This window comes from Suricata suricatta, chromosome 13 (genome assembly GCF_006229205.1).
Source record: "Suricata suricatta isolate VVHF042 chromosome 13, meerkat_22Aug2017_6uvM2_HiC, whole genome shotgun sequence".
NCBI classification, from domain to species: domain Eukaryota; kingdom Metazoa; phylum Chordata; class Mammalia; order Carnivora; family Herpestidae; genus Suricata; species Suricata suricatta.
In genome coordinates this window covers 46300503-46314802 of record NC_043712.1, presented here as the reverse complement: position 1 = coordinate 46314802, position 14300 = coordinate 46300503, and the positions used below count along the sequence as shown (strand labels likewise).

General features: G+C 37.3%; 1 long non-coding RNA gene across 1 annotated transcript in view; it reads left to right on the top strand.

The window, feature by feature from the left end:
- Nucleotides 1-6519: 6519 nt before the first annotated feature.
- The window catches only part of LOC115277010, a 37865-nt gene continuing 30084 nt past the window's right edge, over nucleotides 6520-14300 (top strand). Inside the window, exon 1 of the long non-coding RNA XR_003902163.1 lies at nucleotides 6520-6743. This is a non-coding gene — a long non-coding RNA (uncharacterized LOC115277010). The remainder of the gene's footprint in view (nucleotides 6744-14300) is intronic.

The following is a 14300-nucleotide window of genomic DNA, read 5'->3' as shown; positions in this document are numbered from 1 at the left end:
TTGGTAGTATACGTATACTCTGTTTCGATATTTACGTTTTCTATTTCTTGTAGTACATTACATATTTGTCCCAAACCTTGACCTTTACCCTTCCTTCCCTGTATATAAGCACTTTGTATATGACTATGGTTCATCCTAAGAACTGATTTCTCTGGCCCTTCCTCCATATGATGTGTTTTGGTTAATAGAATAAGGGAGGAGTGACAGTATGCCAGCTCTAGCCTAGGCCATCATCACTTGGCATGCTGGCCCCACCACACCTAGCCCAGATCTGCTGACTTCCAGCGAGGCCACAGATGTATAAGCAAGCAAAACATGCTAGACACACTGGTTATCTAGCTGTTTTCTGTCTGTCTCTATCTCTGTATCTATTGATCTATCAATCATTTGCTGTATTGATTTATCCATTCCTTTATGTATCTATTTAATGCCATACTCTGTTGTGGATTAAAGCTTGAAATATTTACAAGTCTAGATTTCCCACTCTCTTGTGCTGTTGTTTCATAGTGTTATCCTTTCTTTTCACTTGACTAGATTGCAGCTTCTTAAAAATATGCATTGTTCATATTTTAGAAATACTTTCTAATATTTAGTGAAGCATATGACTACATAAATAGTAGGACCTTAATAAGTATTGGTTTATCTACCAATTTGTATAAAACCAGAAGAATTGTTCAGAATTTGGAAAGGGCATATTGAGTCACTTTCCAATTGATTTATGGTTGATTGATTGATACAGTAATATATTAATTTTATCGGCTTTTTATTTAGCAGTCAGTGTACTAAGACTTGAGGATTCAGAAAATTCTAATATCCTACTTGGGGTACCTGGGTGGCTCAGTTGGTTAAGCCTTTGACTTCAGCTCGGGTCATGATCTCACAGTTCGCGAGTTTGAACCTAATGTCGAGCTCTGTGCTTATAGCTCAGAGTTTGGAGCCTGCTTGGGATTCTGTGTCTCCGTCTCTTCCTGCCTCTCTCCCGTTCATGCTCTGACTCTCTCTCCTTCAAAAATAAATTTTAAAAAAACATTTAAAAAATTTAAACACCTAACCCTATTCTGTTGGAACTCAATCTAATAGGGGAGAGAGACCCATAAAGGAAAATAATATGTGCATTTCAGTCTAAATTATCATTGAATACAATTACCTGACCATTAAAAAAATCACATGTAATATATATTCTTGCAAAATAACCATTAACATTTCAGACTGATAGTTCTAAACGATATAGTCTGAATGCAGTGAAATTTGTCCATATCTTTTCAAAGATCAGTTAGCCTCATTCCAAACTCCTAAGTGCAGCTTTAATTTAACTGAAAAAAATCTTGCCACTTCTACTTCCCACCCACAAACCTATTCTTGCGTCTGGCCCATTCACTGCAGCTTCCAATGACCAATATTCAGTGAGTAGTGTTGAGATGAATTTTAGCCCTTACAAGGAGCTCAAAAACATAAATGCCAGAAGAGAAATAATTTGACAAATTCTGTGGAAGCTAGCACGTATTTTCTAATTCCAGACATTTTATGAGTATTGTGGAGATCCTTAGAGCTACTACCCACAAACAAAAAGAGGATTTTATGGCTTCTGGTTAGAAGTAAAGAAAAATCTTCCTGTTGAAGAGATTTTGTAATGGAAGAGAAAGACATTCTCTGTTGTTTGTTCCCAGTTCTTATTTAGCAATTGAGTACTGATATTGAAATCATCAAAGAGCTTATTTTCAACTACTTTTAGTTCTGAAGACTTACAACAAAATAAAGAGATTACTCCATCTTTAATTTTTAAAAGAAAAATGTAAGACTATCTCCCTTTTAATTTGATTTTATAACACTGGTGATTAAGTTATGTCTACAGAAAAGTGTCAAATGCATCAGCTGCTGTAGATTAGATTATGTTGGGAAATCCTGCCAAATATGAATATGATGGTTTTCTCAGCCAAAACATAAAGTCTACAGTAATTATTTTTGTTATTCATACTTTAAATTCACTTGGTCTCAAATATCCAAGTAACTGAAGCAAAATTAGAAATTTTATCTGTGGAATGAGTGCTAAAATGATTTCAGGTCTAGTAAAAAGCTGGGGTAAAACTGAAAAAGAGATATTTCCATGGCTGTTTTTAAAGTCTTTATTTTCTTCCACACCGATGTTTTCTTTTTTACTTAAATGTTTTGCTCTCTTTGGTTTGAAAGTAAAAAATAAAAAGTGATTCCACATAATTGAGTAACTTGTGAAACTGCCAATGTTAGGTTTTAAACAAAATTATTGATCACGTAGATGAAATCTAGGCAAAAATGTTATAATTTCTTTTTATGAAATTTCCATGAGAAATAGGAAGAAAAATTTTTCTGCTAGATGAAGCCTATAAAATCAGGACATTAGCTGATCTTCAAAGGCTAACTTAGGCTTTTAAGACAAAGTTTATGTACATTCGCTTATAATCACACACAGAGAGATGATACTTAAAAATGTGCTCTATGCCTTGTAAGTGGTATTTGCCTTCTCAAACCCAGCCATTTGCCACCATAAAAAACATAATTTAGAATAATCCACTGTCTCTTGCATTCACACACACAGAGTACCTTTTATATAGATGTACACTTCATGCTTCCATTTTTAAAATTTAAATAAGATCTTATCACAAACATTTACACATTATGAGATGGATTATTGTTTTAAGAGTTTATCTTGGTGACTGTTTAGTGTCGGTTTATATAGATACACGTCATTATTTATAAGTGCAATGTATTACATAAAACTGACACGCCATGGCCTATTTACTTACCCTGACAGCAATTTTATTGCTTTGATTTATTTGTTTTAGAAGAATACAACAATGAACTTTCTTATACATGAACCTTTGAGTGCATATGAATTCCTATAGGCTAAATATATACAAGGAAAGTTCATGCATGGGGCTTCCAGAAATGTTAAGTTTTAATAGATATTGACAAAAACTCCCTCTGAAAATGGCTTGTGACTTCAAACTCCCAACGGGTTATGTGTGAAATTACCCATTCCTTCATACCCACCCCAAAATAAATATTAGCAAACTTTCAAAGTTTATGCAACTTGAGGAGTAAAGACTATAGTGATATTGTTTCAGTTTCAATTTACCTGATTGCTAGTAAGGTTTGGCATGATTTTACCTATATGTAGTATACAGTTTGTCCTGTGAACTCTTTCCTTCCATTTTTTGTCAAATTTCTTACAATTGCCTCTTTCCTAACAACGTGGGAATTCTTGCTGTACACCCGTCATTATTACTTGTTTCTTAAGCATTTTTGTACATATTTTCTCTCAGTATTGTCTTTTATCATTGCTGTTGTTATGATCTTTGCCAAAAAGAAATGTGAAGATTTTTATATAGTTTCTCTGTTAATTATTTTCTTTAGTTTGTGTGAGGCTCTTTCTCACTCCTCACTATTCTGGGGAGCCTGGGTGGCTCAGTCAGTTAAGCAGCCAACTTTGGCTCAGGTCATGATCTTGAGGTTCGTGAGTTCGAGCCCTGCCTTGGGCTCTATGCTGACAGCTCAGAGCCTGCAGCCTGCTTCAGATTCTGTGTCTCCTTCTCTTGCTGCCCTTCCCCTGCTCACACTCTGTCTCTCTCTCTCTCTCTCTCTCAAAAGTAAATAGACATTAAAACATAAAAGTAAATTAAAAACACGATTTTATTTAAAATTCTTAAAAATACTATTTGAATTAGCACTTTAAATATTCTGTAATTTATTTTATGTATGATGCTCAGTAGGGTTCTGATTTAATCTTAAAGGACTAGTTGCACTTTATAAATAACCCAACCTTTTTTCTGTTCATTTCAATTGCCATTATCTCTTATATTAGCGTACACACAAATACGCATGCGCACACATGCACGTTTGCCTCTTCTGGACTCTCCAGTTTTCCCACTGATCTCCTTGTCTATTCCTGTGCTAAGAAACTACTTGCATGTTTACAGCTTCATAGTTTGTTTTGATGTTTGTTATGGAAAGCCATTCCAACTGTCCCTCTTCAATAGCCTTGTCTAGTTCTGTATAAAAGTCCTATTATGAATTTGACTGGGATCGTATTGAATTTATCATTATTTTATGGAAAATTATTGTGTCTTCAATGTTGAGCTAAGTGATTCTTAGCATTGCAGTGATCCCTGTGTTTGCAATTCCCCCTTTCCTTGTCTATGGATGATATTTCTACTTAGATTGCTTCCGGATTATGGGCAAGCTATGAAACATGCTGCTGATTTACCACTAGCCATCTTCTGGGGCTTCCTGGGCCAATGTCCCTCCTCTTTCATCTCAGTGCCTATAATCCTGACTTTAGGGTGCACCTAAAGGTTTTAAACATTATGCTTTTCTCTGGTGGTGTTTTACTGAGACATAATCCCATTGACTTTCTATCATGCAAGAATTTCTCCCATTTCTAGTTTCTCAGCAATGTTTTGGATAAAAAACATTCTGCCACAGTTTTGGTAATTTTCAGTAGAATGGTGGTTACCCCTCTTGTCACCTTTTTAGTAATTTATTTAAAATATTTTATAGAAGAAAGAAATTAACAAGGCCCCTGTAAGATTCAGTTTCTGAGTTGGTAAAGCAAAGATGATGGGGGGCGCCTGGGTGGCTCAGTCGGTTAAGTGTCCAGCTTCGGTTCAGGTCATGATCTCACCGTACGTGCGTTCGAGCCCTGTGTCGCGCTCTGTGCTGACAGCTCAGAGCCTGGAGCCTGCTTCCAACTCTGTGTCTCCCTCTCTCTCTGACCCTCCCCTGCTCGCACTGTCTCTCTGTGTCTCTCAAAAGTAAATAAAAACATTTTTTAAAGAAAAAAAGCAAGAATGATGAAACGCTCTTTTATGGGACTATTTTGGAGATTTATAATATTAGCCACACACAAATCTTAAACTCCTCCCATAACATACATTTAAGAAATATCAAACAGCCTTCCATTTCTTTAATCTTAACAAAAACTCAACCTCACAAAGAATAATTCTGAGCCAAAGGCTGTAGAAATGTTATTGGTGCAAAACAGACCGTCATTTGAAAGCATTCACAGCATCTGGTACCAGCATTTCCCCCAGGGAAAATCTGTTACACGCGGCTCTGCAGGCAGCGTGATAGGAACCGAGATTTGGTGAGTGTTCCAGATGTGCTTGGCCTCATGGCTGTGTTCTAGGAGCAGCCCGCAAACTCCGTGAGAAAAAGGGTCCCGGGGTATTCCCAGGAAATGACAGTGATGCGGTTTGCACTGTCAAGCTTTTCTCCATCGTGTGGCTGCCGCAGGGACAATTTGTTCCGTCCGCGACCTCTCGGTGAAGGTAAATCCCACGGCTGCAGCATCACAGAGAAGGCGGTGAAGCATCACAGTTGCCTCATTGTGATAACATCAGAGTAGCAGCTTTCAAACCAGTGTTTGGTTGTTCTAATTAGAATGTAGTTTTTAAAAGTGTTCATCTGTCCTATCAGTAGATATAGGCAATCAGGGCAGGAACTCTGTCAAAATCAAAATGAAAGATTTACAAGTACACATGAAACACTAAGCTTCTTGCTTATTTATTAGTGTTTTTTTTTTTTTTTTTTTTTACTCAAACTTGAATGCAGGTAAGGAGAGCCTTGTAGCAGGTATTAGTATGACCATCACCCGTGAGAAATAGAAAAGGTGAGCGATGGTCCCTGAGTAATAGGGTGGTAAGTCAGCGCAGAGCCTGGATCTATGATGAATTTTTCTGGCATTTAGACTAGTGTTTTCCTCTGGAGTCTTTAATGCTGTTTTTCTTTTCGCTTTTGATGTACATGAAGGGCATTTGCTCTGATGCTAAATTTTGCTCTTTCATAGCAGAGTTGGCATCCAAATCAAAACATAAATAAATAAACAAGCAAACAAAAAAGAAGTACTGTACGTGTCTGGAAGCATCTACAGTGAATTTGAAATCTCAAGGACAACTTGGAAGTACCAGTGATTCATGAAACAGGAATGTTAGCCAAGCCTGATGTAATATTTTATATGAAGGGCTTTTCACTTACAAAGGGCTCAGTATTTAACAAAACTAAATATCCAAAGGCATCCATTTCATCCTACACAGACTAATGATGTGCAAATCGGATTGGATGGACCCAAGAAGTCATTTAACATACAGCAAGTGTTTATAGCAACTGAGTTAAGCGGATAAAAAAGACCCTGTTCTTTTGAAACTACAGGGGAAGGGCTCTAAGCAGTCAGCCACAGGCATCCAGCTAAAGCTGCCTCTGTCCAGGACTCCGGGCTATGGGGACACGACCGTGGGCCAGCTCTGTTTGCTAACCACACATTAAAAGTTATGAAATGTTTATTTTTGGCTTCTCAGGCTAGGGAAAGTCAAAGATCATATCTGTAACCAAATAAGCTTATGAGCGCTCTATACTTCAGGCCTTCTCTGTAACCTTAGTCTGTGCAAACAAACTCAGATTTATCCCTTTTATAAGGGAGGAGAGATTATCATTCCTTATCGGTGAGCCACCACAAGCACTGAATTATATACAGCTGCTAACATCAGAATTATTTTTGAGCCTTATGCTTTTGTGTGATTAATGTTGTGAAGACCAGCACTACCATCTGTCTGCCTCTTGGAGACCACGATCTTGCTTGCTTCTGTTGGAATGGTTCTTTCTCCTTGGGAAAACAGCATGCCAGTACCACATAAGAAACTACTGGTATCGAGTTTTTAAAATGTCTGACTCTGTTACAACTCATCCCATGTCCCCTCCAATGTGGAACATAGGTAAGCTATGCACATATGCAACTTTGTTCCTATAGTCCATCTGGTCCTCAAAAAAGATTTGAACATTTTCAATGAACAGTTTCTTCCTAGAAATATTTAAAAAATAATATTTATTTTTGAGAGAGAGAAAAAGAGAGAATGAGGGAGAGAGAGCACTATTGGCAGTGGGGGAGAGGCAGAGAGGAAGAGAGGGAGACACAGAATCTGAATTGGGCTCCAGGCTCCAAGCTGTCAGCCCAGAGCCTGACGCTGGGCTCAAACTCACAAACCATGAGATCATGACCTGAGCCAAAGTTGGACTGTTAACCTACTGGGCCACCCAGGCGTCCCTCTACCCAGAAATATTTAGCACATTGGATTTTAGAGTTCTTAGTTCTGTTCTGGATTCTATTTCTAAAGCCAGATTAATTTGGAATATACAAATGATGAAATCTCATTGATGAGCCCGAGTTTATGGAAAAGGGAGAGGGAAGAATGTCACTGGGAATTATAGGTTATTTTAGGTGAAATACAATTTTGTTACATTTAAATACATTTGGCAACTAGAGCCAGGCTACCAATGTTTGCTTTTGCATGTTTTGATACATGAATAAGAATGCACTATAATTTCCTCATAATTCTGTGCTTTTGATATGCTGGAAAAAGTTATAGTAGTGCACAAAATTTAGTCAAGAGTTTCCTGACAGCGAAGACAAAAATGAAAAACGTTGGCATATGTAGTGCTATTTATTAGAGGAGAGGAAACACACAATTTTCTGAGCAGGGATAGCATTTTTACTGACATTGAACTGAAGGTAAAGTTACTACTCCTTACCTATTTACTAGTCCAAAGTCAAATTAATTGATTTTCTTCTTTTATTGAGCACCTACTATATGATCCAACACTATGCTAGGTATTGAAGTTTACACATATGTAAGACGAAGTTTCAATACCAGAAAGAGATAACAGTCTCTACAAATACAATGATGCAAACTGATTTTATAAAAGTTGAACTCAATTCAAATAATTGTATTTTTCTTTTCTAAACAAAGGGACAGGATATTAAATCTTAATTGATGCACATTATCCCTTGCACAGTGCTTTCAGGACCACACACTTAGCCCAGACCAGAGGGAACTGAGAACAACAAAAGTTTAACATCTCTATTACACTTTCTCAAATATCACATATGTGAAATGAGCCTTTGGAATATTTTGAGTCATAGGCTATTCATGGCTTATTTCGGAGATAAGAGCCTGGGGTCTTAAATATTTTGTGATGTTGGTTGAAGACTTTAGATACTAAACATTTAGGAAGAAGACTTTTAATTTTCTTATGAAACTTTTAAGCATCCAGTTAGGGTTTTCTTCAGTGACCACCTGTTCTTCCTGGAAATCATGGAGTCCAGAAGAAAGACCAGGATTAGATCTCTGAAACTACTTGAGCCCATAGGCATGCACTTGGTTGAGATCTGTGCCATCTAGCACAGCGAAGGTGATTCGGGATAAGTCTGTGGCACATCTGCTTATCCAGGGCAGGAATCTGTAGACTATTCACAATGCATCCTTACCAGATAACTTATTTCCAGGCATGCAATGTTCAATAAGCGCATGTTGAACTAAAATAAAATTAAAAGAAGTTAGCACAGTATAGGAATTACCACAAATGTTCAAATAACTCAGTTGTTTTAGTTACTAGGTTGCAGAGATTAATACTCACAGATCCTACTTTAAAAAATTTACAACATTTTTGGGAGGTGGACGTTAATCACTGCAAGAGGATATACTAAGGGCTGGAGAACAACAGAAAGTAATTGATTTTGTCTTGGCAAGTTGGGGAAGGCTCTTAAATGAGATAACAGTTGAGTTGTATCTTTAAGAATGAGAAAAATTAATTAGGCAGAGAAAGATGGAAATGTATTTGGTACTGTTTCAGATATTGCCATGTAACAAACCACCCCAAAACTCAGCTCTGAATAACAATAATCCTTGATTTTGCTCATGAATCTGCAATTTGAGTGGGGCTTGACGGGGTAGCTTATTTCTACTCAGTGTGGCTTCAGCTGGGTGGCTGGACAATTTGTTGACTATTGGTTGGTTGGTAGATCAATCGGCGCTTCTAGGTGAAGTCCTTTCTGTAAAACTGCTTGGGGCTCTCACAGTACGGCAGTGGGGTTTTAAGAGCATGTGTTCCAAGAGACCGGAAACGGAAGTCTCTCAAGTCCTGGGCCTCAAAACTGGCAGAGCATCCTTTTTGCTGTGTGCCATAATTCAAGGAGAGGGGAAGTGGACTCCCAGAAATGTTGTGTCCCTTCTTAATCCCCCACATCTACAGATAAACTTTTACCATCAATGACATAGTAAATGCACAATTTGGAAACATAGGTCAACCAACCGGGACAAGGGAATACAAGGTAAAAATCAGGGGAATGGGGAGATGATTGTAGAATGGGCACCTTGAGGCAGGTTGTGAAGAGCATTTTATATTGTACTTTTAAGTTTTACAATCTCCCACCTAATCATTGAATTGACCTAATCATTTCTGTATTTAGAAAGATCAACTGGGCAGCTATGTGAATGATTGATGAGAAGTAAGTGGCATTACAAATAGCCCAAATGGGCAGAAGCTCTTGTAATAGTTTATGAGAAAGTTGATGAGCGTGGACATAAATAGGAGTAGGGAACTAGAAAAAGAGATGTATTCCAGTGATTTTTCAGTTATAGATTTAGAAGAAACTGGTTCCTCTTATTAAGAAATAAGAACGAAGCAGGGTGGCCTTCAAGTCTCTAGATTGAAAAGTGGAAAAGAATATAGAACATAAGAAGAGAATCGCATCTGGAGAAGGAGAGAGAAGATGGTCAGTTTAGTTTTTAGGACATGCTTGATTTGTGACGCATCTGGTGTTAGTAGGCTAGGAAGTTTGATAAGCAGGTGGCTTTACGAAAAAAGAACTTAAAAGGAAGACTAGGTGTGAAACATCAAAATGTGTACTTATAAAGCTTGAAGTGCTAGCTGAAACCAGAGAAATACATGAGATCAATGACAACAATTAAAAACCCACTGTTTTGTAGAAAAGAAGAAACTTGAAGGCAGAACCTGGGGAAAAGAAACACTTCAGCATAAGGATAATGAGGCTGAAAAAAGTGGAAAAGGCCGTGGAGGTAGAAAAAGTTCTTGATCTCACAGATCAGAATGAGCAAATATCATCAGAACTGTGTCACAAAACAAATTGGGAAACATTATTTCCCAAACTGATTTTTATGATCCACATATTTTTCAAGGATACACAAATGAGAAAGCAAGCATACAATTTTTTTTATGTTTCCCAACAATGTACCTTTGTAGTAGTTTTGCAGAAGGTGGTGCTCACTGATTACAAATGCAGGAGCTTTTTCTTTTCTTTTCTATTCTTTTTTTTTTTTTTAAATCTGAAGCTATTAAGAGCTTTCAAAAAAACTAGAAAATAGATCTAATGTTTCTTCACATAGAATATGTGGTTTAGCCCTTCTAAAAGGCTAAGAGAGAAAGAGTCATCTTTTCTTTCTTTCTTTCTTCCTTATGCTTATTTATTTTTGAGAAAGAGACAGAGACAAAGTGCAAGTGGGGGGGAGGGTAGAGAAAGAGGGAGACACTGAATCTGAAGCAGGCTGCAGGCTCTGAGCTGTCAGCACAGAGCCTAATGCAGGACTTGAACTCACGAGCTGTGAGATCATGACCAAAGCCAAAGTCAGATGCTTAACTAACTGAGCCACCCAGGCACCCCAAGAAGCTGTCTTTCTTAAGTGCTTCCTCTCATCTTTAGTTATCTTAATCATTGATTTGGTTATGAAGTCACTAATTCATCTAATACCTATGTACTTATCCCAACAGGGTAAGAAAAATGTGCCTAGCTGGAAACTTGGGAAAGAATGTCATTACTTATGTTGGTTAAGCGCTTTCTCTAAACTCTTCCATGAGTCTTGGGTCATAATTTGAAATTTAAATGCTTACTTTGAATATTAATAAGGAAGTCATCTCAAGATCTCTTTTAATTTTCTTTTGCTTATCTCTGTGGGACTATGCTGGTCCACTGTGATCCATAGAAAGTCCGCTGATAAGCTCCCAGGAAAAATGTGAACAACTTGGGTCAGTACCTCCAGGTCCTATCCTGCAGCCACTGAGAGCTACCTTTATTATGTATACAGCTGCTTGAAGCCAGAGGCAGTGGGTCCTGGCCCTACTAAGGAGAATGCCTGGAAGTGGCTGGGCATCAGGTCTGATTCTCAAAAGATGGTGTTGCGCAGACGCATTTCCCTGACCCAACCTTAGAAAGCTATGTAGCAAGAACAAATATATACGACAAATAATCTCATTGTAGGTTTGGTCCATATGTCCCTGATAATTAATGAAGTTGAGCATCTCTTTATATACTTGTTGGCCATTCGTATGTGTTCTTTGGAAAAATGTCCATTCAAATTCTTTGCCTATTTTTAAGTGTTTTGTTTTGTTTGTTTGTTGTTCGGCTTGGGTTTTGTTTGTTTTGTTTTATTTTCTGCTATTTAGTTGTAGATGTTCCTTTATATATTTTGGAAATTAGTTCTTTGTCAGATATAGGGTTTGCAAATATTTCCCCCTATTCCACAGGTTGCCTTTGCATTCCATTGATTGTTTTCTTTGCTGTGTAGAAGTTTTTCAGTTACAATTCATTTACTGAGAGGGGTGATGCAGTTTCTAAATCAAAGGGATGGCCCAATGTCATGGCAATCACCCTTGTGTAACTGTAAGTGGTAGAGTTCAGAGATAGAATATCCTCTAGAGTTGTGTTATCTAGCCGATGGTACTGGCTTAATATTAAAGGCATGAGAGTAACTAAATGATGGAAAATCCAAAACAATGATGATCACAAATCTATGCTTCATGTGAAAGGCTTTATTTTAAAAAAGGAAGAGGATGTAAATCTCTGCCAAGTGCAGGGAGAGGTACTCTTTTCTCAGAGTAGTTCCTGATCGAAAACATACCAGCAAACTAGCGCCCTGAAGTCCAAGTTGTCAAGAAGCCTGTGTCCCTTGTAAAGTGGGAAGAAACCACTCCACCATTCTACTATTCTCCAAGCTTAATGAAATGCTAGCAGGCTGCCCTGCTGTTCCCTGTATCTTATATTTCCAGGCCTTGCCACCTGTGCAACAAAAGCAAGCAATCTATTTAGAAGCATGTTTTTCATTCTCTTAACTCTGAAGGTCTTTATTCTCAGCATGAGATTATTGCAACAACTTAACAAGCCGTGTTTTCTCCCCCTATTTTCCTTTCTTTTCTTTTTGCACCTATGTCCTTTTAAGTCCATTCAGGCCTTAGGGAAACATTTAGTACTTAAGCTTTGGGTTTTCAAGCTCAATCGGGTAGAAAATCTAACACAGAATGTGTGCACAAAACGATAGCTCTGCACAATAGAGACGAACAAATAGTACAAAGAGGAAAGAAGAATATGAGTGTTCAGGGAGCAGGGCTGCACTTGAATTCAATCTCCCAACAGCAGACCTGATGCTTTCTCCCAAGATTCCCAGGTTTCAAATTGGTCAGATATTGAGGGCCAGTTACCTGGACAATGGAGGGAAGTGGCAGTCCGTAATTATGATCTTGGTTTCTAGGTTGTTAGGAGACTAATATGAATCCTGAAATTGTATGAGGAATGTGTTCATCTGGCCATATTGTATAGTCTTCTTGAAAGCATTTACCAGCAATGCTAATTTAACGCAAATCACCCCAGGGGAGTATTTCTGAGCTAGTGGGGTTGCCAATTTATTGGTTAACTCAGGACAGTTTCTCTAGATCAGAAAAAGTAACAGGAAACTCATGAAAAGATACAGGTATATGTTTTCATTTTTTATCAAATGAACAATTCAACATAAAGATTATCAGAACACACAATATTCTTTGAAAAACCAAGAGCTTCTGTTGGCCAGCTGTCAAATGATCATGAATGCAATTGAGTTACATGCAATTAAATACATAGTAAGATATTAACACCAGGAGATGATAATGCTGTTTTCAGAAAACACAGTCAATTTGAATAAATACATCAAAATGTTGTCTTTCACAGTGAAATATCGATGTAAAATAATTATTCATTCTGTGCTCTCAGACTACCACAAAATTAAAGCATAGATTATAGGTGGCTTGTTTGTGTTTGTTTTTGTTTTGTGAGAGAAAAGAAGACAGAAAATCCCGGAAAGATTCCAAAAGTGTTACATCTTTAGAAACAAGACAAAAGAACCATAATCATTTGCTTAAACTTGCTTTTTAGGATTATTTTTACTGCTTGCAATCAAGATGACTCTTTCATTCCTCCTTTTGTTCTTCAGTCATTTACTTATTCCATCATAGTTGACTGATAGAAAAAGGCAAGTTTCTAAATTCTTGGAAGTAAAATTCCAAGCTTTTATTGTGAGACACTGTATTTTTAAGCTTTATAGAGAATGGTATGATGGTTGGTGATTTCACAGATCCCTGGGTCAACTCTGTTGAGCATAACTGGGTAAGGGAATAATGTTCTCATAAATGTTATAGCTCTTAGATTAGAAGTGTAGAAATTTCATCAAAAAAAAGGGGGTTGCTTTCTTTATTGACATGGTATGGCATTCAGTTCGTGTCTACCACTGATGGCAAAGATTGGGTATCTTAACATTCAGTAAACACCAGGAATAATGGGATAGAACATTAATATAATCACTACAACAAATAACACAAAGATTTAAAACTTTACGGAAAGACTTTTCCTTCAATAAGTTGTTTTAAATGTGTGCGTGTGTGTGTGTGATTAAAGTTGTCAAACAATTTTCCAAGTTTGTTTCTTTGAGAGAGATAGAAAGCAAGTGGGGGAGGGGCAAAGGGAGAGAGGAAGACAGAGAATCCCAAGCAGGCTTCACACTGTCACAGAAGAGCCTCATGCAGGTCTCAAACTCAGGAACTGTGAGATCATGACCTAAGCTGAAACCAAGAGTCAGATGCTTAACCGACTAAACTACCAGGCGCCCCTGTTAAAACAGTAGATAGCTGATAGTTTTTATAGCTGGTTTGTTTGAAGAGAGTTGGGTAAGATTTCAATGGTTGTCCTCTTATGCATAATTTATGCAAGTATGCATAAATACCTGGGAAGAGAGAATTGGCCTAGACTCTTAGATATGGTTCATTTATGCAATAGTTGGATCCTATTCTGAACTTGGTGTTTCCAGAAGGCTACGTAGTTGTAATCATATGGGACTTTGTTATTAAATTAGTCAACATACTTTTTATGGTCAAAGATCTGAATTTCAATTTTAAGAAGTTAGATATTACATTGCATGAATTCATGATATATTTTCATATTAACCCCTTATCAGATCTATGATTTGCATATATTTTTTCCCATTCGTTAGGATTGCCATAGGTTGCTTTTTCATTTTGTTGACTTTGTTGTTGTTGTTGGTTTTGTTTGTTTGTTTGCTGTGAGAGGCTTTTTATTTTATTTTTTTATTTTTTTTAATATTTTATTGTCAAATTGTTTTCCATACAACACCCAGTGCTCTTCCCCTCAAGTGCCCTCCACCATCACCACCACCTCT